The sequence below is a fragment of the Strigops habroptila genome, chromosome W, assembly GCF_004027225.2.
Source record: "Strigops habroptila isolate Jane chromosome W, bStrHab1.2.pri, whole genome shotgun sequence".
Taxonomy (NCBI): domain Eukaryota; kingdom Metazoa; phylum Chordata; class Aves; order Psittaciformes; family Psittacidae; genus Strigops; species Strigops habroptila.
This window is the reverse complement of record NC_044301.2, coordinates 13,058,643-13,080,622: the sequence shown is the minus strand read 5'-3', so window position 1 is coordinate 13,080,622 and position 21,980 is coordinate 13,058,643. Positions and strand designations below refer to the sequence as shown.

The window sequence follows — 21,980 nt, the reverse complement described above, 5'->3', positions numbered from 1 at the left end:
CTGGATACAGGTCTACAGGGACCTGGATATACTTGGTGGGTAATGCGGGAAGATGGGGAAGTCCGATGTGTACCTCAAGGGGATTTGATTTTGGGGGAAAACAGCCAATGAACTCAATTGTACGCTGTTGCCTGCTCTATAACACTTTTATAGCCCACCAGCTAGATATCTTCAGGTCGCCAGCAACTGACCCTGACTTCCCTCCGATCATCACCTCAACAAAGAATGAATTTTGAGGAAACCAGAGGAGCTCAGCAGTGACCAGATGAGTTTGGCGGTGTCATCAGTAGGCAACAACCCAACACCACACGCCGTCCTTCCTGCCCTGAAAGACTGTTACAAGAGATGGAGCCTGATGTCATGGACTGGATGAGTTCAGCAATTTTACAGGGATTGGTCCATGGACTAGGGAATGATATCTTTCTCTTTGTGTGTGGGTGTGGGTGTATATATATGTGTATATATGGGACAGGGGCGATGGTGTCTTGAGAGATGTGGGATCTGAGCATGACGTGAATGGTATGGAATAAGGGGTGGATACTGTCCTGGGTTCAGCTATAGCAGTCATTTTTCTCCTTAGTAGCTGGTGCAGTGCTGTGTTTTTTAACTTTCAGCCTGGGAACAACGCTGATAACACTGATGTTTTTAGTTGTTGCTAAGTAATGTTTACTCCGACCAAGGACTTTCTCAGTCTCATGCTTTGCCAGGGAGGAGGGGAAGCCAGGAGGAAGCAGAGACAGGACACCTGACCCAAACTAGCCAAAGGGGTATTCCATACCATGGCACGTCATGCCCAGTATATAAACTGGGGGGAGTTACCCGGAAGGCCCAGATCACTGCTCGGGTCGGGCTGGGTATCGGTCGGTGGGTGGTGAGCAATTGTATCCTCTCCCCTTGTTATTTTCCTCATCATTATTATTATTGGTGGTAGCAGCAGTAGTTTTGTATGGTACTTTAGTTACTGGGCTGCTCTTATCTCAACTCGTGGGAGTTACATTCTTCTGATTCTCCTCCCCATCCCTCCGGGAACGGGGGGAGGAAGAAGGGGGGGGAGTGAGCGAGCGGCTGCGTGGTTCCAAGTTACCAGCTGGGCTCAAACCATGACAACTTTTAACAAGACAATACAGTATGAGCTATCAGCTGCCCAAAATATTTTATATAGTGTCAGTAGTACTATCTCCTGCCTTGGGCTGTGTTACATACATGATGTGACATTGCTGATGTAGAAGTGCTTTTACAGCATTTAATAAATTAAAAACTGATTACCAGTTAAACTTAAGGAGCCTGGTTGTTGAAGTGGTGTGATTCCATGCATGCAAATTGTTATGAACGTTTTATCTATAGCCTGCATGCACAAATAGAGTGGATGATTTATACTTGTACTTCAGGTACTGATAATGAGAAGTGAGGTCTATCCAACTACATGCCCTCAAATTTTAAAAATCTTGAATACGCAGAAGGTCTGGCCTGCACAGAGGGTTTGCTTTGTACAGAATATAAATTATTAGGAATTAAAACAGTTTTTCTTGTAACAAGAAATTAAGGAAACCCATCTTTCCACCTCTTCTTCCAGTCGTTCATTCTGATGAGACTGTCATTGAGTAGGATGACCGGGATGAGTTAATATCTCTTCCTGAATTGCACCATAAAGCATGCATCAAAGAATGACTGCTTTAAGAATAGAATTTGCTGTTACTGACTTTCTTCTCCTTTAATCTTAAGGGAAAAGAAAAGGAAAAAGTCAAGTCTCCTAGTAATTTCCCAGAAGAAAACAGTCTACCAAGATCAATTTATTTAGATTCAAATGGCAAGTACTGTATGAGCAACAAGCATTGCAATTTTTTTCCTCAATAAATGGGAAGTGATTCATGTAGCTGTTCAGCACACATAAAAAATGGTAAAAATATTTAAAGAAAAGTCTTCCACCCCATCTTGAGATCTACTCAAGACTTTCTACTGGTACATGAAGCATCTGTCTCCCTCCCTCACACTTCACCCAAAGTTGGCAGCAAAGAAGAAAGATCTTTCCCCTAAGCTCTGGATAATGGTCTGACACTTAACTAGCAATTCTATGCTGTTACAACTCAGTACTGTTTTTATCTATCTTATCTTTTGTGGTTTGTGTATCTGGAAGCGTCTTCTGTTCCCACAAACCTAATATGCTAACAACATTTCCAGGGACATAACTTTGATAGTGTAGAAAGAGAAAATTGGTTTATTTATTTGGCTGCTAATACTGGAAAGCTGGAGAAGAGAGGAATACAAACTCACAGGATTTCATATTTCACTATGATCACCGAAACCGTGATTTCACTGAGCAGACATTTCACAGCATCTGCTGGCCTCTAGTGGCTTGCAGCCCAGCCTTGCTTCACTGCAGCCCTTCCTTGCTTCAGATATGCTCATTCTACCCTCACTGCTCTTTAGATGCTCATTTTGATAAATCTGAGATTTCCTTACCATAAATCATGTCTAGATAGAACTACCTTGGAAAGGAGAATGATTATCCACCCACCTGCGGTTGCGTGTGTCTTGATATATCTGTACTTTGTGCTCATTTACATTGAATTATTTTAATATAGCATCTCTGTCAGGATTCCTTAAATTCATATGGGTGTCATAAAGGAACAGCTGATTATTAAGCTCCTCCTGGCATTTCCGAAGTTGCTGACATGAGGAATAAAGCTCTTCTTCACTTTCCTTCAAAAGAATATTGGAAATTAACATAACTTGTAAGACACGTACCCAAAATGACATGGAATCAACATAGTTTGGGGGATTATTTTGTTTTCCTAAACACATTGCATTAGCTTTATAGAATGTTTTATAAAAGTAGTTGCATGTTTCTGGAATGTTTGCAGAAACAAACTAAGAAGGCACTAAAAAAACGCCTCAGCCCCACAGCATGACCAACAATACCCTCTAATGGTGTCATCAGGGGCGTTTCAGCTCAAGTCGTGAAACGTGTATACCTAAACACTTCTATTGGAATATTTTTCCCTAAAAAAGCATGTCAGTCTGCTAAGGACAGCAAATGGTGTGTCATGATTGGGTATAGGACTATAAGAGTTTTAAGAATACTCTTTTTAAAAGTTTAATTAATTTTTGACTCTTCCATCATATTTGTGTATTTTCCAACATACTACTAATCCTGGTACTTTCCTATTGAAATCTAGACTAAAGGTCTAGCTACTGACTAGTAAATAGGACCCCTAATAGCAGCAAGTACTTGGATGATCAAGAAAGAAGGACAGATCCTGTTTCTATGTAGCTATGGCAATTCAGTAATTGCAGAGGAACTAAGTATTTGAAGAATAATGTACAGCAATCTGAGTTTCTGTTGTTGTATATGGCCCACAGTAGAACGTCTCAAGATATTCCACAAGCATAAAATAATCATTATTATTCCATTTGTGATTTCAAAATATTTTAATACTTCAAAACTTTGGATGTAAAACCTGCCTCCTTTATAGAGTTACTAGTGGGGAATAGTACTGGCAGAACTGAAGTCTTAACTTTCACATCAGCAGCAAAACAATATACTCATCCTACAAGAAATTACATGCAATCAATAAATGTAATAAATCCAAACATTTTCAGAGGCAGCATGCTAATAAGAATACCTCTTTTTGCACTCTGTCCAGATCTAGGAAAATTGATAGGTTAGAAACATACCCAAGGGGTTTCAGTTAGGGCAACAAGATCCTTTCCTAAACCTTCTTTTTCCTCTCAAAACACATTCCTACCCAGGTATGGATTGAAGCAACTGAAACAGCCTCTGATTAAGATTTTTAAAAGTTTTTTTTTTTATAAGGGGAAGGAAACTTTGTATTCCCAAATTGCAAAGGGAAAAGCAGATTAACAATTACCAATTTGCAGGTGTAATCATCAAGATGCAGATGCACTACTATTTGTTCTTGTAAATAAACATATCCACAAAGCTAGACTTTAAAACCCCATTTAAGAATGTCCATTTCAATCTTTATGTTAAAAGCCATATACACCATTGAGGCTGATTGTAATCAGAAAATGCTAAAGAGAGACACACACTTTCTGAAGCAAGTAAATAAATTTTCAAGCAAGACATGCTTCTAAATGTAACAACCACCTCAGCATAGTACAATTTCTACAGCATCAAGAAAACTCATTAACTTCAACAGAAACTTCATAAGGCTCCACATAATAATTCACAAATGTGCATGCTTACATCTACAATATTCTTACTTCTCTATTCCTGAGAAATTCCACAGCCATCTGTAATTCCCCTTCATAATTTTGTATTTCATCTCCAAGAGTATGCAGATGGGCTCTGTATATAAACAGGCCTGTTATTATATTATATCATTTTATGGAGGGTCATAATTAAAAAAAAAAAAAAAAGGCAGAACAACAGATGGAGCCAGCCTTGATCTTTTCTGATGCTTCTTTAATGATCTGGCAAAAGTTCTAGAGGTTGATTAACTATGGCAAGTCTTGGTTTGTTGCAGACTGCCAAACAAAAGGGAAATTTTTTGAAAGTTCTCCTGCCACTGCATTGGCACCCAGAAACATCAGACACTGTAAAAATACAGAGCTGTGTTGTGTCTTCATTTGTCTTAACAAGCAGAAGGGGCTTCAAGAGTGCGAAACGTACTACTGTCAAAGGATTTGGTGCTGACAGACTGGGAGACATAATGCTGCTATGAACAGCACTTTAAGAGCTACTCCTGCCCCAGGCAAGTATCTGAATTGCTGAAGAGAAACCATGGCAGGAGGAATTCACAATATACTTACAAGTGATATCCATGCTTGAAATATTAGGCAATGGTGAGTTGCTGCCAGTTTTCTCAAAGGCAGCAAGCCAGAAAATAGCACTTCCTCAGGCCTCCTCTATCAGACTTGTGTCCATGAAACACGAACATTTTAAGCTATCTATCTTCAAAGGACATAGGTCTCTTTCTTGCTTACACAGACACACACGCACACGTGGTCTCAGCTTCTATCCCTCTCTTGCTTTCATGACTCTATGCTAGCCAACAGAAGGAACCTACCATAGCTGCCAAACACTGTCATTACACACAGTCATTTTACATCATGTGTTATAAGGTGGCTTTGTAAAACCCTTGACAAAGGATGTTTGAAAAAGGCTGCCACTCCTTTGTGAAGAAGAATGTGACTGAATTCAGTATTTTCCATTTCACTGTATGCAACTGCAGGCACAAATCCCTCTAGAGACATAATGACTTACAGTCAGCAAAGTTGGTGTTTTAAATCAGGAAAAATAATGTACACTGGTGTGAACTGCAGCATAAGCCTGAATAGTTGTAAAAGACTACAAATTAGCTGGACTTTTTTTTTTTTTCTCTCTGAATCCAAAGGGTACAGGAAAGCACCCTGAAATACCCACTTCCCAGAAGCCTCTTTAAACTTTCATCACATGGCCTCTACACCAGTGTTTTTAAATGACATAAATTATTGAGATACAGAGAGTCTGAGAATAATCCTGCTTCAAATCAACATATACAGCCAGCACCTTTGGAACACCAACAGATGCTGTTCACAGATGAGCCACTTTAATGCCTGGCTTCCATGAACAAGGAGGCATCATTATTCCCCCCTCCCCCCCCCCCCCCCCCCCCCATTTGTTTAAAAATACTGGTTCTTCAATTAGATATTTGAGAGAGACTTAAAAGAAGCAGATTAGCACTTCTGTAGGAAACAGAATGTGTCTTCCACCTGATGGATTTATTGTAATGAAGTACTGGGAGAAATTACTATCTTCTCTTCTAAAGTGATTCCTTTTCATGTAGGACCTTTAAAAAAAGATTATTCTATGAAGTCAAAGCTGAATTTAGCTAGCTTTGCATGGCATCAGTCAGATAACAAGGGAAGACAATGACCATGCTATTACAGCAAAAACTAGTGGAGGTAATGAGGCTTTGTTAGTGCATTATTTCATGTAACAACTATGTAATCTGTCCACCCAGAGGTAGAGTAACTCACTTTGTGTTATTGGTCTTTCCCAGTACCTGCAGAAGAAATGCCTGAAAATAGCACATCAGACACAGAACAGAAAACTAAATCCTAGTTTCCTGGCTTCCACAAAGAACCGATAACATATACTCTAAGTGCACAAAAAAAACCCCAGTAGTTCTCACCAGAACTTGTTGCATTTCACAGTAAACCAGAAGTGAGGACAGCTCTATCTCTTCACTATAGTCATTCTTGAGAGGAACTGATCTAAAACCTGCAGGGAGGGAAACATATGCAAAGGACAATTAGAGTCAAGAAGAGGGTTATCTGCAGCGACAAGAATGGTGCATACAGTGCTGAGGGCTAACAGATTCTTCATCGCTCAAATGCTCCACTGCTGAGAGCAGGCTTTGTTATGACAACTACAGGGAAGCAAAAGGCAAGAATGGCAAAATTGAGAAACACATGATTTCATATGCTCTTGAAAACTGAAGCCAGAAGCAAAGGAAAGCACAAAACTTACTGTACATATGTCCATGTCTAAGATAATTAAGAAAACAAATGCACTGACACCAAAACAGAAAAAAATCTTCCCAGATTTTACTCAGAGCACATAACCTTGCTGCTGAAACAGAGTATGTGGTAAAGACAGTGCAAATTATTCTACATAATGCTTTCCTATCTTTAAAAAGAAGGAATTTCAGTAGGGCAAGAGGATCATTTTAAGTACTTATACGCTACACACCCAGTACCCTAATAAACATTGGATTCAAGGAATTCAGATCAAAAGAGCATTTGTCCTTTGACACGTTGTAGCTGCTACTGAGAGCAAAGTCAGAATGCATCAATGCTGAGCAGCACCTTTCTGACTTAGCCCCTTATTATACCCACTGATCTTACCTGATTTGATTCCTTTGATGGGAAAAGTGGCATGTGCTAAGAAATTGGGATCACTGAACATTTCCTCCTCATAAACAACAAAGTGCAGAAACACTAGATTTGGATCATAAATTTCAAATTTCACTTGCTCTGAACAGGGCGCCCAAAGTGGATTAAGGCCATTGTCATCTGTAATGAAACAGTTGCAGTATGAAGCAATGATTTCACTTCATTCACATATGGGTATGTATCCCATGACATTTTCTGGGGATACAAAGACCCAAAAATCCTATTTACCATCTGTCTCCTCTTGTAACCTTGCTTCAGAAGGTTTGTATTTGTTTATTTGAGGGGGAAGATAGGAGGAAACTTGGCAGGGATGGAAACCCATGAAGAAAAGCTATCATTAAAGCTATTATTTGTAATTAAACATATAAAATCTCCTTGGACACATATCTGTAAAAAAAAAAAAAAGCTAATTCATTGCTCATATTAATGAACCTCATGCTCCATATCAGAGTAAAAACATGAAAAGCACTGGGAAGACTAATGTACAATGGCCCAATTCTTATAGTCATTTATAGAACACTGAGTAATTTGGTATGTGCGACACAGCCAGGAGGTTTGCTCTCTAAAGTCTTGGCCACTTCCCACAAAATGCACATTCTTCTCCTGATTCTGTGTTTATTTTCCACTGGTATCAGTGGTTTGGATAATTAGAACCTTGTCTATTAGAAAAACACTGCTGTATCTAGAAATATTAAATGGTGAAATATTAAATGGTGAAATATTAAGTGGCTGAGATATTGCCCCATTTCAGTGCACTTAAATGAAGTTCATAACACACATCCCTTATCCAGAACCCACCAGGAGTGAGCTTTGATCAAACTTCTATTGCGTTGCAAGTTATGCTACTTTACAGCCCTATATACCCAAGCTGTCTCCAAGGGCATGCCAGTCTTAGAACCTGAGTTTAAATAAACACAGTCTGGATCTCACAGTAGTAACTCCTCATTTGGGCCAGACTTTTGCGAACTGACTAGCGCTATTGGAGGCACTTTCAAGACAGCAGATTTTAAAAATATGCAAATAAACTTACAAAACCATAACAGAATTGCGACTTTTTGGGGTTTTTACAAACTGCAACAGTATTTTTTTTTTTCCTAAATTTGAAATACATTGAAATTTCTCAAATTATCTGGCCCTGAGGCAAGCGAGAGAATAATACTGTAGTCCAGAGCAACAGTTAACTTGGTCCTCCCTATATAGGTTGCTGGCCAATTACAGGCAACGTAAATTCATGGTCATCCTCTACTCACTTTATTTAAGCACACTGGAAGTATAACCATATCCCTACAACACAGAAAACCACACATACTCACTCACAACTGTTGTCTTGAATTTGTTGTTATCATATTCAGCCCCACAAATCTCTACCTCTGCAAAGGGACAAGTGATGCTTCTACCAGGTTTAGGGAGATGACAAGCACCTAAAACCTGCAAAAGCAACTGTGAGTTAGCTATAACCACCTCCAAAGGAAACTTGGCAGCATTATTTCTGTACAGAAGGTAGCCTACAGAACTAGGGGGGTGGATCCAGAAGAACATGCAAAAATACACACTCCCTCTCTTGAATATGCTTGTATGTATTAAACATACTATCTGTGCCACCATTAATAATATTGTCCATTTGGGCAACTCAGTGATTTTCATTGTAAGATACTGTAGCTGACATTCATTACACACAGTATGCAGTTCCAGACCGGGCCTGTAACATAAGTTTTGTTATCTTTCTTCTGTCTTTATTACATATCTATTTTAAGACATTCCTGCTTTACATTCACAGCCCCTGTTTACCTCTTGTCTAAACTATAATAAAAAGTAGTTAATGTGTTTCTTCTCAGAAAGCATATTTTTAAAGGACATCTCTTACTGTATAGCAACTGAGAACAGAAACAAGTTGAATTCCTGTTTGGCATGAGAAGACAACATGGCATAATTTTCAAATGACAAACCTATCTCTCCATGAAAAATGAGAATGACATTTTGATTAAGTCACAGAGTACTAAATATGATTAAGGGGTGGTCAGCTTATTATTTTTTCTGCTTAGTTTCTATATTTCATTATAAATATCTATCTATCTTCCACACTGGGAATCTCTGAACTAGTTAGTCTGCTGCTAACCAATCTCCAGTAGGACCCTACTACTGAGAAGTCATTAGATTGGAAATGCAAGTTAGTTCATTTGGAATTTTTATTAGCAATTAATTACATAAAATTATCCCAGGATTGTGTTTTCAGTCCTATAGCATGTGTTCCATTAGCATGATAAAGATATAGATTTCTTTTCAGGAACCAGTGGAATTAAGTTTTATTCTCACATGCTGACATTTAAAAACAGTATTTTGACAATTTGTCAGATCTTGCTCTGAAACATAATAGCTTTATTTTTCATTTTATAGATATTTATGACTTGTAAAAAACACAATTTACAAAAGAGATTTACCCTCACTGTCATAATCATCTGCAATTTCCTCTTCAAATCATTTGGCATTGGGTCATATTCTTCATTTTGCATGCTTTCTGGCTGCAGAACATAGCCAGTGCATCCATTAAGTGAAAACAAGGCATGGTTCAGTTGCATGTATTTATCTAAGGAGAGAGTTAAACAGTCATAACAGAAGAAGATCCCTATTTGAATAAAGCTAAGGAAGTACCAGACTAATGGCTCCTCTCTGAAATTCTTTCTTGTCAACACTTTATCAGAAAGACCTGGAAAGGTAAGTTGGAAGACTTGGTTCCCTTCAGTAATTAAACTTCACAGGCCATTTCTCACCAATTTTAATCCCAATAAACCCATTTCTATTCACAATTAGTTTCCTATCAATGTGTCATAAGCTAGCTGGCTCTTACCAGAAAGTGGAGTACAGCCTTCCCTGTGGCTGAACAACTGTTCATTCACCTGAAACATACTGTAGAAATGTTTCTGCCTGCTTATCATAAGAATCAAGGTGAAATAAACCTTTTAGAGTTTGGGGCTAAATTAAGCTCAGAGACGGGGTTTTTGAAGGCTGATTTTTGGGGACCAGCTCTATCAGGCGATCCACACATTCAAAACCAAACTTTTTTCTTGCACATCACTTCTTGCAGGGAAGCACAAATAAATAGGACAGCCACAGTGACTAGAATGGCAGAGGGGCCAGAAAGTGGCTTATTTATGGTGAAATAGAAGGTGGATTATATCCTTTTTTAAAGAGAGTATTACCTGGTGTTTGGAAGTTAAGAGTCACCATCTGGGACCCACAAAGCCAGAGGCGAAATGGGTCATAGTTGGATGAGTTGACCCTCTGTCCTTTAGGATAGACACATGTCAGTCCCTTCAGGTTGTATTTCAACAACTCATCTGGCTTTTGCTTAACAGTGATCTCTGCTTTGGTTTCCACAAAGGAACAGATTTCTTTGAAATCAGGATTTTCTACACAGGGTAAGGAGGAAAAAGAGAGGTTACTACAGGAAGAGAGAAGTCGACATTTATACTGCATTTCTACTAACACTTTGTTTCAATTTGTTTTGCTTTGTCCTTTAATGCAATAATTGGCACAGTTTTCATGCAGACACAGCAAATTGGTTTAGCATCAAGTCTGAAAGTTAAAATTACCTGCTTGCCACACACTTTGCAACAGGGCAGATAAGAGTCTATAGTCATGTTCCCATCATTGCTAATAATGTACTTCTAACCACTATAACACTTATTTAAATGAGATATCTTTTCCTGGGTTTAAATGGGGAGAAGAAAGGGTGAACCAGGGTTAGCCAATGCCTCAAACAATGACTATAATTACAATGTCTTGACCACACTGACAGCTTATTAAAAATGTTTGCAAAGAAACTTAAAGAAAAAGGGCACATTTGCTGGCTTCTCCGGCAGCAATGACAAAAAGCTGGGGTAAGTAGTACATATTTCAGTGTCAGATTCCACACTGCACTTACACAGACACCAGTTTTCATTTATATTATGAAACTATATACCATTCCAATAGCTTACATAAATGGCAAACAGGTTCTTACAGTAAAATTTCATGATGCACAGCACATCCATTTTGAAGGGTTTTACAAACAAATCACAAGTGTTCAACCAGAGTTTTTCATCTCAAAAAAGTCAATTGACACATCACTAGTGAGCTTCCCCATGAAAGACACCTATGAGAGGGTTAACCAGTTAGAAATTTGTGACAGGTTTTTTGTGACAGTTGAATAGCATCAAGTTCCTAGTGTACAATTTCAAAGTGCCACTGAAAACTGCATGGGTGAGGCAGAAATTTGTTTTCCAGTAGAGAAAGGATAGATTTTATCTTCAGTTCTAAAATTTCAACTAACATCTGTAAAGACAGTAGAAAGGGTAAAATTCAGATGTGATGTTAAAGGAAATACGTAAATTGTCCTTGGTTTTACTTGTTGGCTTGCAGTAGATGACCAGATCAGATAATTCAATAGCAATCAATTGATTCTTTTCCCAGTATTTCCACCTGTTCTCCTGTAAAACGTAACAAAGTTTTAGATTACAGATACACTGAGCATTATGGTACAGTAACGCCAGGGTACACTCTAATGAAATTACAAAGTTGATGCATTCTTTGTTGCCCAGATTCCTATCTGATACCTTAGCCACTTGCACAAATGTAATGTACTTTAAGACCCAATTCAGAGAACAGGCTAACCAAGTGGGTTTGGGGTTTAGTTGGAGGTATGTTTTGGGGGGGGGGGGGGGGCGGTTGTTGTGTTCTTGAGGTTTTTTTCTTTAAGCAAGTGTCCTGGGTTCAGCTATAGCAGTCATTTTTCTCCTTCTTAGTAGCTGGTGCAGTGCTGTGGTTTTTAACTTTCAGCCTGGGAACGACGCTGATAACACTGATGTTTTTAGTTGTTGCTAAGTAATGTTTATTCCAAACAAGGACTTTCTCAGTCTCATGCTTTGCCAGGGAGGAGGGGAAGCCGGGAGGAAGCAGAGACAGGACACCTGACCCAAACTGGCCAAAGGGGTATTCCATACCACAGCACGTCATGCCCAGTATATAAACCGGGGGGAGTTACCCGGAAGGCCCAGATCGCTGCTCGGGTCGGGCTTGATATCGGTCGGCGTGTGGTGAGCAATTGTATCCTCTCCCCTTGTTATTTCACTAATCATTATTATCATTGGTGGTAGCAGTAGTGGTTTTGTATTATACCTTAGTTGCGGGACTGCTCTTATCTCAACCCGTGGGAGTTACATTCTTCCCATTCTCCTCCCTATCCCTCCGGGAGCGGGGGGAGGAAGGGGGGGAGTGAGCGAGTGGCTGCGTGGTTCTGAGTTACCGGCTGGGCTCAAACCACGACAGCAAGTATTTCAGTGTTTCCCTGATTAGTCCTACTCAGAAACCTGGCAACAATTTTTTTATTTTTTTTAATGTGACTCTACTTAATTTTAGTTACATTCTCAACTCTATAACTCACATAAATGCAAATGTATGCAAAAAAAATGCAAAGGGTAGTGAAGCATCTATTTATTTACAGTCCTGATCAGGACTTATGTCTTGTTAGTGACTCCCCAACAGCTAAATCCAAACCCTACAAGCATCATTCCTGTAGCTTTCTATTTGTGCACCAAACCAATAATGTTATGTGTGGAAAATCACATGTAATCTTGTTATCATCAGTAATAAACCCACTATTTACTTTCATGTTTGCAAGCACCTGCTCTGTGGAAGCTGAGCAATGGTCCCTGCAACCAAAGACTGGGAAGTCCTAAAATCATCAAGACTTGTCCTGAGTGTAAACATTTGGGCTGGAGGCTTTTCGAGCGTAAGAAGCAATTACACAATAAAACACATCAGAAGAGTCCCATACAGAACAGTCATTAGCTTTGGTACAAGAGGTTATGAAGCAGCAGCAATTAGGAAGTCTCCCAAAAGAATTTCCTCAACAAGACAAACTGAAGAGGAATGAAAATCAGAGCTAGGGAGCCATGGGTTTCCAGAATGTTTCACTGAACCAGAGATTATACATTGAACTCTAAGAAAAGCAAAGAGGAAAACGGCATTTAGATTTGGAAATAACCTTGGAAAAAAGCTGTACAAACCTCATTGTACGTAGTTATCCACCACAGTTTACCAAACATTGCTTAAGAGTGATCAGAGTTCCAAATAGCAAAGGACACTTCTAGAGCTCATCTTTAGACATAACACTCTAGTAATAACCAAGCAGGAGAGATAGCAATGAACAACCATTCCTAAGAGCATGGCAAGTGTCAGTATTAAGCAGAGATGACAAGATATGTGAAGATTAGTTTTACTTTTTGTGTATAACGGACACTGCCCAAAAATGAAGTCATAAAAAACCTGTACTGTATTGTAGCATACTGCTGACTCACCATGCTTTTTCCTTCCCCAAAATTCAGCTTGTTTACTTGACCTGGGTTCAGTTATTCTTCTCCTTCTCAGTAGCTGGTACAGGGCTGTGGTTTTGGTTTTAGCCTGAGAACAATGCTCATAACACACCAATGTTTTAGTTGTTGCTAAGTAATGATTACCCTGATCAAGGACTTTTCAGTCTCACATGCTCTGCCAGTGAGGAGGGGCACGGGAAGCTGGGAGGAAGCAGAGACAGGACACCTGACCCAAACTAGCCAAAGGGGTATTCCATACCACAGCACATCATGCCCAGTATATAAACTGGGGGGAGTTACCCGGAAGGCCCAGATCACTGCTCGGGTCGGGCTGGGTATCGGTGGGTGGGTGGTGAGCAATTATATTGTGCATCACTTGTGTTTATTGTTTTTTTCCCTTTTCCCTTTTAGTTTTATATTCTCTCCCCTTGTAATTTCCCTTATCATTATTAGTGGTGGTAGTAGTTTTGTATTATACTTTAGCTATTGGACTGTAAAAGGATCCAAAAGGCCTCTCCAGCATTGCAGAAGGTCGTTTGGTGGCTGCTGCTGCTGAGCCCGTCCTCCCATGAATTCACCTCCAGTGAAAATGTATAATACAAATTCCATGATAGTTGATTGAAAAGGTTCTTTTTTAGTGTATTTTAAGGCAGGCCTGAGTGATTATTAAGCAGTCTGGGGAATTGTGTTTGGTTTTTTTATAAGTGGATATTGAGTACAGTCTTAAAGGCTCCGGTGATTTACCATGGCAATCAATCCATCACTCCAAATGCAGCAGCAGCCAGCCCTGTGTAACCCTAGTGGAGACCCTCCAGTTGCTTCTCTGCACACTGAGGTACTGCTATAGCTTTTATTTTAGAAGTTGGGGGGTTGGATCTTGGTCAAGCTCTCTTTATTTCAGAAAAAAAAAAAAAGAACCAATCCATATCTATCTAAAAGAGAAACATCTGCTGGCATGTGAGACACTGCTGACTTTTAGGCTTCAGGGGCTGCGATTAATCAGGCTCCGAGTTGGCTGATTTGAGCCACTTGCTGGAAAGGAAAGGAACAGAAAAGCTCAGCAGCAGCATGCAGGAGCTGGCAGATCCCACACGGTATGCAGGAGCTGGCTGGCAATGGGGAACCCCACCAAGGGCATGCTGCAGCGGGTGCCCACTGGTGAGCACTGCCTCACACTGGGTTTAGTTCGGGGGGAGGGGGGGTAAGACACACTGAGGAGAGACAACAATGGACCCTACACGATTCAATGTGAATCAAGCAGAAGCCACTTTATTGTTCCCACGATCCCTTTATATACAGAGTTTTCTATCTCTACATGCGGTCACGCACCTTTTGATTGGTAAAAGCCCTCTTGCACGAGGCAATCACGCGGCTCGGTAAGTGTCCTTATTGGATCACCTAATTCCTGGTGTTCTTCCCATGTATCTGACTGCAGATGTTTTCTTCCTCTTATCTTCTTCTTGGTATGCGGCTACGTGTTTAGAAGAAGCTCTCTGATGGCTGGTTCACATCCTCTTATCTTCTTCTTGGTATGCAGCTGCATGCTTAGAAGAGGCCCTCATATGGCTGGCTCATCACATGTCCACTGTCCTCCAAATACAACCCCACAATTCCCCCTTTATCTCTTTGAACCAGCCAAACTTTCTTCAAGGAATTCTTAATCATGTTAGACACTCCTTTTAAGATACAGGGAACGATTAACAATACAATCACAATTATACTTAAAGTTACAATGCCTTGTTTACAAAGATCTAAAAGCCATCCCGTTATGCCCCAACCCCTTAACCACTTATCTAAACCTGAATTGACCACCGTTAGTTTGTTCATGTTGTCTTTTATCTCCTTGAGACTTTTATGAATTGACTTCGAATGGTCAGACAGACTCATACAACACATCCCTTCAAAATCCTCACACCTGTGACCCTGTGCTAAAAGCAAAAATCAATTACAGCTCTATTTTGCAAAACAGTGTGTCTTGTGCTATCTACATCATTAAGCATTTGCATAAGTTCTTCTGATGCTAACTTTATCTACTTTGCAGCCCAACACCCTAACTCAGTCACGTCTCCTAATGCTTTTGCTGCAGCTACTCCAGGTGCAAACAAGGAGGCGATAACTCGAGACGGCACATCCCAAAATTGTACCTGATCATTACAATCGGGCCTCAGTTGTATCCTTGTTGACAAGTAATATTGAGCTCTAACTTAAACAATATGTCATTTGACACATATCCCTTGAACCATTGTGACTGATAACCTTCTACCCCGCGCGTGCCCTAGAACTTCGACAATACCATCTGACCCCACAATACTCGCAAACACACAAACTCCAAGGCTCCCAAGTTCCACAGTTATGGCACGGAGTCCTTAGGTGCTGGGGTGTTTGCGGGTGGGTCATGCAACTTTTCTTGCCATGGCTTTACCCACTTGGCTGGTATCCATCTGGTTCCTGTATCTGTAACAACACATGCATATCCTCTTCCCCATGTGATTAACTTAAATGGTCCTTCCCAGGCCCCTGTTATCCCGTTTTTAATCATTACCTTACATTGTCTGCTCTTAACTTCTTCCAACCCTCCTTGTAGACCAGCCCTGTGTTTTACCATTGGTGGCACCAAGCTATCTTGCGGCAATCGTAGGAAATTTAACACATATAGGACTTTGTTTAATCTATCTGTTGGTGATATAGTACTTTCTCCCCCTTTTTGTTTTTGAAGCAAACGCTTCAATGTCTGATTCATACGTTTGACCATAGTCTGACCGGTAGGTGAATGGGGCATACCTGTCACGTGAGTAATGCCCCAGAGCTGGAAAAACACTTGCGTGGAACGAGCTACGTAGCCAAGGCCATTGTCAGTTTTGATTTCTCGTGGCATGCCAAGGGCCACTATAGCCGAACGAATGTGACGCTGCACATGTTTGCTAGATTCGCCAGTCTGAGCTGTAGCCCAAACTGCAAGAGAAAAACAATCCAAGCAGACATGCACATATTTTTGTTTACCGAATTCTGGGACATGCGTAACATCCATTTGCCAAATTTCTAAAGGTCCAGTACCACGAGGATTGACTCCAGGAGCCAAGCCTCCGGTATACTGTTGACAATCGGGGCACGACTGGACAATGCCCGGGGCATCTGATTCAGACAGCCCGAATTGGCAGCGCAGTACTTTGGCTGACTGGTGGAAAAAGTCATGAGACCGTCTGGCTTGCGCGAACCGGTCCGTTGAGGGAGCCACCCATAGCGGCACTACCAGCTTGTCGGCTCTCCGGTTGCCTTCTGCTAAGCCTTCGATTATTCCTGTGTGACTCCGAATATGGGTGATAAGATATTCACATTGTCTTTCTGACAGCAATAGCCACAACCTCTGAAATAGTTTGTACAATACCTCATCGTTTATCTCTTTCAGCAATGCTTGTTCTATACGTGATACAACTCCTACTACATACAGTGAATCACAAACAACACTGACTGGTGTTGTCTTCCATCGAGCAAACACTTCTACCGCGGCTCGCAACTCCAAATGTTGTGTGGAGCCTTGACAGTCTGTTAAAACTACATCATGCCATTGCCCGTTGGCCTGCCACGTGATGGCAGCCTTTTGAGATCTTCCTCCTGGGTCTGTAAAGACTGTAGCACCGTCTACCGGACGTGCAGAGCGTCTAGGTTGCTCTTCTATTTGACAGAAATGTAGTACACTAAAAAACTTGTGTGGTGGATAGTGCACCTTTACTTCACCCAAATAATCCAGCAATGCCACTTGCAATAAAATACACTGGTGCAAAGCCCAAGCTAAATATTCTGCCACTAAAGGTATTATGATAAAAGATGGTTCTTTCCCTGCTATTTCAACAATTCAATTTTGCCCCCTCATGATTAATTGTGCTAGCACCTCCATTCATGTTGTAACTGTCCGCTTTGACTGTGCCGATAAAAACACCCACTCTAATAACCGCAAAGGATCTCTTCCAGGAATCCATTGCAGTATTACAGCAAAAGGGTGCTGCTCACTATTGATTATTGCTAAACCTATCCCATAATCAGGCTTCCAGTGATGGGTATAGGCCTTACTAACTTTTATGCTAATCTGCTGTAAAGACTCTTTGGCCTCATTTGTCAACGTCTGGGGTGCGTTTGCACCACCTCCTCCCCTGAGTAACCTCATCAGAGGTGCCAACTCCTCATTGGTAATACCACATAGGTCCTCACCCAGTTTAAATCTCCTAACAATTTTTGTACATCTTTCAAGGTGTGGATCTCCATCCGGAGTTCCACCTTTTGAGGTCAAATAACTGCTTTGTCGATTTCCCAGCCAAGATACTTCCATACTTCTGTTTTTTGTATTTTTTCAGGGGCCAATTGTAGCCCGTTTGACTGCAACACATTTTGTAATTCAACAATCAATTGGTCTCCATTCAGCTGTTTTCCGGCTATCAAAATGTCATCCATGTAATGATAAATAAGCAAGTCTGGATGCGCTTCACATACCGGAGTAAGTGCCCAGGCCATGTAAACCTGGAACATGGTTGGTGAATTTTTCATGCCCTGCGGTAACACTACCCAGTGGTACCTTTTCATAGGTTCACTTTTGTTTACGCTCGGTACAGAAAAAGAGAATTTCTGATAATCTTCTGGATGCAGGGGAATGGTAAAAAAGCAATCTTTTAAATCGATAATTAAAATGTCCCAATTTTTCAGAATCATATTTGGGGAGGGTAATCCAGGCTGTAACGCCCCCATATCCTCCATGACCTCATTAATTTTCCTCAGATCATGCGATAGGCGCCATTTGCCACTTCTCTTTGGAATTGTAAAAATTGGGGTATTCCAAGGGCTTGTGGTTGGTTTAATGTGACCTTTCTCTAATTGCTCCTGTCCCTTTCCAAAGCTAAAATTAAGGGATCTGGCAGAGCTCTCTTAATTCCACATTCCTTCTGCCACTCCTGCTGGTTTCTTAACATGAAAAACATATCTGCATACATTACTTTGCTCTGTTGATATCCCATTATTAATTTTACACACACACAAGGGATCCCACAAACATACTCCACACAACTACAATACCTAAAACACAAACAAAATCCAATTAGACAAACAACTATTAATGACACAATCACAACATACAGTGCAGCCTTAACCATATTATATCGTCAACACCAAAATCGTTACTGTGATAATCCACAAAACTAGGTCAAATACCAGCAAGTCACAAACAGAAACAAATCCAAATGTATACCAATCGAGCGCTAGCAGCTGGGTATACACCTTTACTTACGAGATTTCTATATCTTGATTTACAGAAGGCTCCAAACAAAAGGTTAACCCACCAAAATCCAAACTTCAAACAGACTCCTGTGCAGGATGTCTCCTACGACTTACGGAATGTTAACCAAAACAAAACAATATTTACAAAAGAATACTTTCTTAAAGATGGTCCTTGTCTGCTCCCGCAGTGATCCGAGTGAGTCGAGGGGTCCCTCCGGGAAAATTCCCCGGGGGCCCTAGGGACCCTGTTCTCAGCGGGTCCTGCTGCCGAGCAGAGAGCGTCCCATCTGGGTCGCCAAATTGATCTGTAGAACTCGTTAAGAACTTGCCAACTTAATTAGTTCGGTAACACTGCTGGCATAAATGAGTGATTTCTCCTTGTCCTTCTACTTATCAGTTAACTTTGCTACATCACCTCCTGAACATCTGCTTAGTTTCAGCTACTCCTTAGCTACAATCCTGTTTTGGCTACAATAAATTTTGTGCAAAGGTCATAAGGTTCCAAAACTATGTCAGCTGCAACGATTCATCTTAGACAAGGACCCTTATTGGAAAGTTTTGTTGTTATATACAAAGCCACCAAGCATAAAGTTACTTAGAACTAAGTTTTCTTATTTACAAAAGATTATATTGCATTTTGTACTTCCTTGTCTCAAATCCTCCTTTTTTCTATCCTTTTGCAAATTCTTTTGCAATTTTTTTTTTTTTTTTTCACTAACACATTCGGAATAATCCCTCTCCATCATCGTGTTGGGTCCCCGTCAGTTTTGGCAGTTTCATCTCTCGCCTCCCCCAACCCCCTGGATCTTCCCGCAGCTTCGCCTCTCGCCTCCCTCCACCCCCTGGAGTTTCCCGCAGCTTGCTATTGCGCCCTCCTCCTCCCCCCCCATGTTCTTCTCGAGCGATCTTATCTCTTTCCAAGTCCTCCAACTTTTGAAGCAGTTTCTGTGCCCAGTCTGGTTCCCTGTGGGGCTCGAGCATGGATGATTTTCACTGAGACGTTGGTGGGGGAGGTGTGGATGGAGGGAGAGGTGGAAAAAGCGATGGCTGGCTCTTGGAGTGAGATGGGTCGGGCGGGACGGGTGGTGGCTCTCCCCTGGGTGGCTTTTCTACAAAAGGGTCGGGAGGCAGTGGTACGGACCAGGATTCATTCACTTCCATCCCCTCGTTTTTCCGGGGATCCATCTAGTCCTCTGTCAGAGATGCCGACGGGGCAGCGGGGGAAGGGACAGGGAGCCGATCGAAAACTTTGATCTTAGACGATGGGGGCTGTAAAGCTATAAAAGCTCTGGCAGCAGCTGATCGCACTGCCCTCATTGCTTGAAGGGTCATTAGAATCAGCTTCCAAGTTGTTGCTAGTCCCTTAGCTTCTTTGTTGCCGTCACTTACGGCATCCCATAACCGTTCCCCAACCTTTTCCCAAGTTTCGACCTTAAAAGCGGCCTGTGGATCTGGGGGGAACCCGTTCTCTCGGCACCATATTAATAAGTTTCGGAGCACAAGCTCATCGTGTTTAATTCCTCTCTTAGAGAGTATATGTAGGAGCAGTTTCACAATCTCACTTTCTTCCTTTGTTACACTCTGACCCATCTCTTATTACCAGCTGCTCACCTCCAAGGGTGTCCCGTTGCAACGTACATTCTTTTTCTTCACGGACCGTCCTCCGATCCGTCCCGACTCCAGTCCCGCTGGCTTGGCTCTCCAGCCAGTCCTCTCCTTCGGGGTTGCTCCCGGTACTATCGTATGACGATCACGTCGGGGTCACCAACTGAGGAGAGACGACAATGGACCCTACACGATTCAATGTGAATCAAGCAGAAGCCACTTTATTGTTCCCACGATCCCTTTATATACAGAGTTTTCTATCTCTACATGCGGTCATGCACCTTTTGATTGGTAAAAGCCCTCTTGCACGAGGCAATCACGCGGCTCGGTAAGTGTCCTTATTGGATCACCTAATTCCTGGTGTTCTTCCCATGTATCTGGCTGCAGATGTTTTCTTCCTCTTATCTTCTTCTTGGTATGCGGCTATGTGTTTAGAAGAAGCTCTCTGATGGCTGGTTCACATCCTCTTATCTTCTTCTTGGTATGCGGCTGCATGCTTAGAAGAGGCCCTCATATGGCTGGCTCATCACATGTCCACTGTCCTCCAAATACAACCCCACAACACACTGTCCTGGTTTCAACTGTAACCGTTATTTTTTCTCCTTCCTAGTAGCTGGTGCAGTGCTGTGTTTTCAACTTTAGCCTGGGAACAATGCTGATAACACACCGATGTTTTAGTTGTTGCTAAGTAATGATTACCCTGATCAAGGACTTTTCCATCTCTCATGCTCTGCCAGTGAGGAGGGGCACGGGAAGCCGGGAGGAAGCAGAGACAGGACTCCTGACCCAAACTAGCCAAAGGGGTATTCCATACCACAGCACATCATGCCCAGTGTATAAACTGGGAGGACTTACCCAGAAGGCCCAGATCGCTGCTCGGGTCAGGCTGGGTATCAGTCAGTGGGTGGTGAGCAATTATATTGTGCATCACTTGTGTTTATTGTTTTTTTCCCTTTTCCCTTTTAGTTTTATATTCTCTCCCCTTGTAATTTCCCTTATCATTATTATTATTAGTGGTGGTAGTAGTTTTGTATTATACTTTAGCTATTGGACTGTTCTTATCTGAACCCGTGGGGTTTACATTCCTTCAATTCTCCTCCCCATCCCTCCAGGAGTGGGGGGGAAGAAGGGGGGGAGTGAGTGAGTGGCTGCGTGGTTCTGAATTACTGTCTGGGCTTAAACCACGACATTACTGTACTGGCAAAAAGGGCCTTTCCTCAGCTTTGTCCCTGCCCCATGCAGCAGTCTATCATTTGAACTTTCTAGAGGCCACACTGTGAGAAAAGCCTCCCGGATGACAGAAATTAGTTTTAAAGCATCTTTGAACACAGAGTGTTTAATACTTCTGTCCTGGGTTCAGCTATAGCAGTCATTTTTCTCCTTCTTAGTAGCTGGTGCAGTGCTGTGTTTTTTAACTTTCAGCCTGGGAACAACGCTGATAACACTGATGGTTTTAGTTGTTGCTAAGTAGTGTTTATTCCAACCAAGGACTTTCTCAGTCTCATGCTTTGCCAGGGAGGAGGGGAAGCCGGGAGGAAGCAGAGACAGGACACCTGACCCAAACTAGCCAAAGGGGTATTCCATACCACAGCACGTCATGCCCAGTATATAAACTGGGGGGAGTTACCTGGAAGGCCCAGATCACTGCTCGGGTCGGGCTGGGTATTGGTCGGCGTGTGGTGAGCAATTGTATCCTCTCCCCTTGTTATTTCACTAATCATTATTATCATTGGTGGTAGCAGTAGTGGTTTTGTATTATACCTTAGTTGCGGGACTGCTCTTATCTCAACCCGTGGGAGTTACGTTCTTCCAATTCTCCTCCCCATCCCTCCAGGGGTGGGGGGAGGAAGAAGGGGGGAAGTG

At 41.6% G+C, this 21,980-nt stretch overlaps 1 pseudogene; it reads right to left on the bottom strand.

Moving 5' to 3' along the window:
* Positions 1 to 1,673: 1,673 nt before the first annotated feature.
* Positions 1,674 to 21,980, bottom strand: part of LOC115619247 — a 35,622-nt pseudogene continuing 15,315 nt past the window's right edge.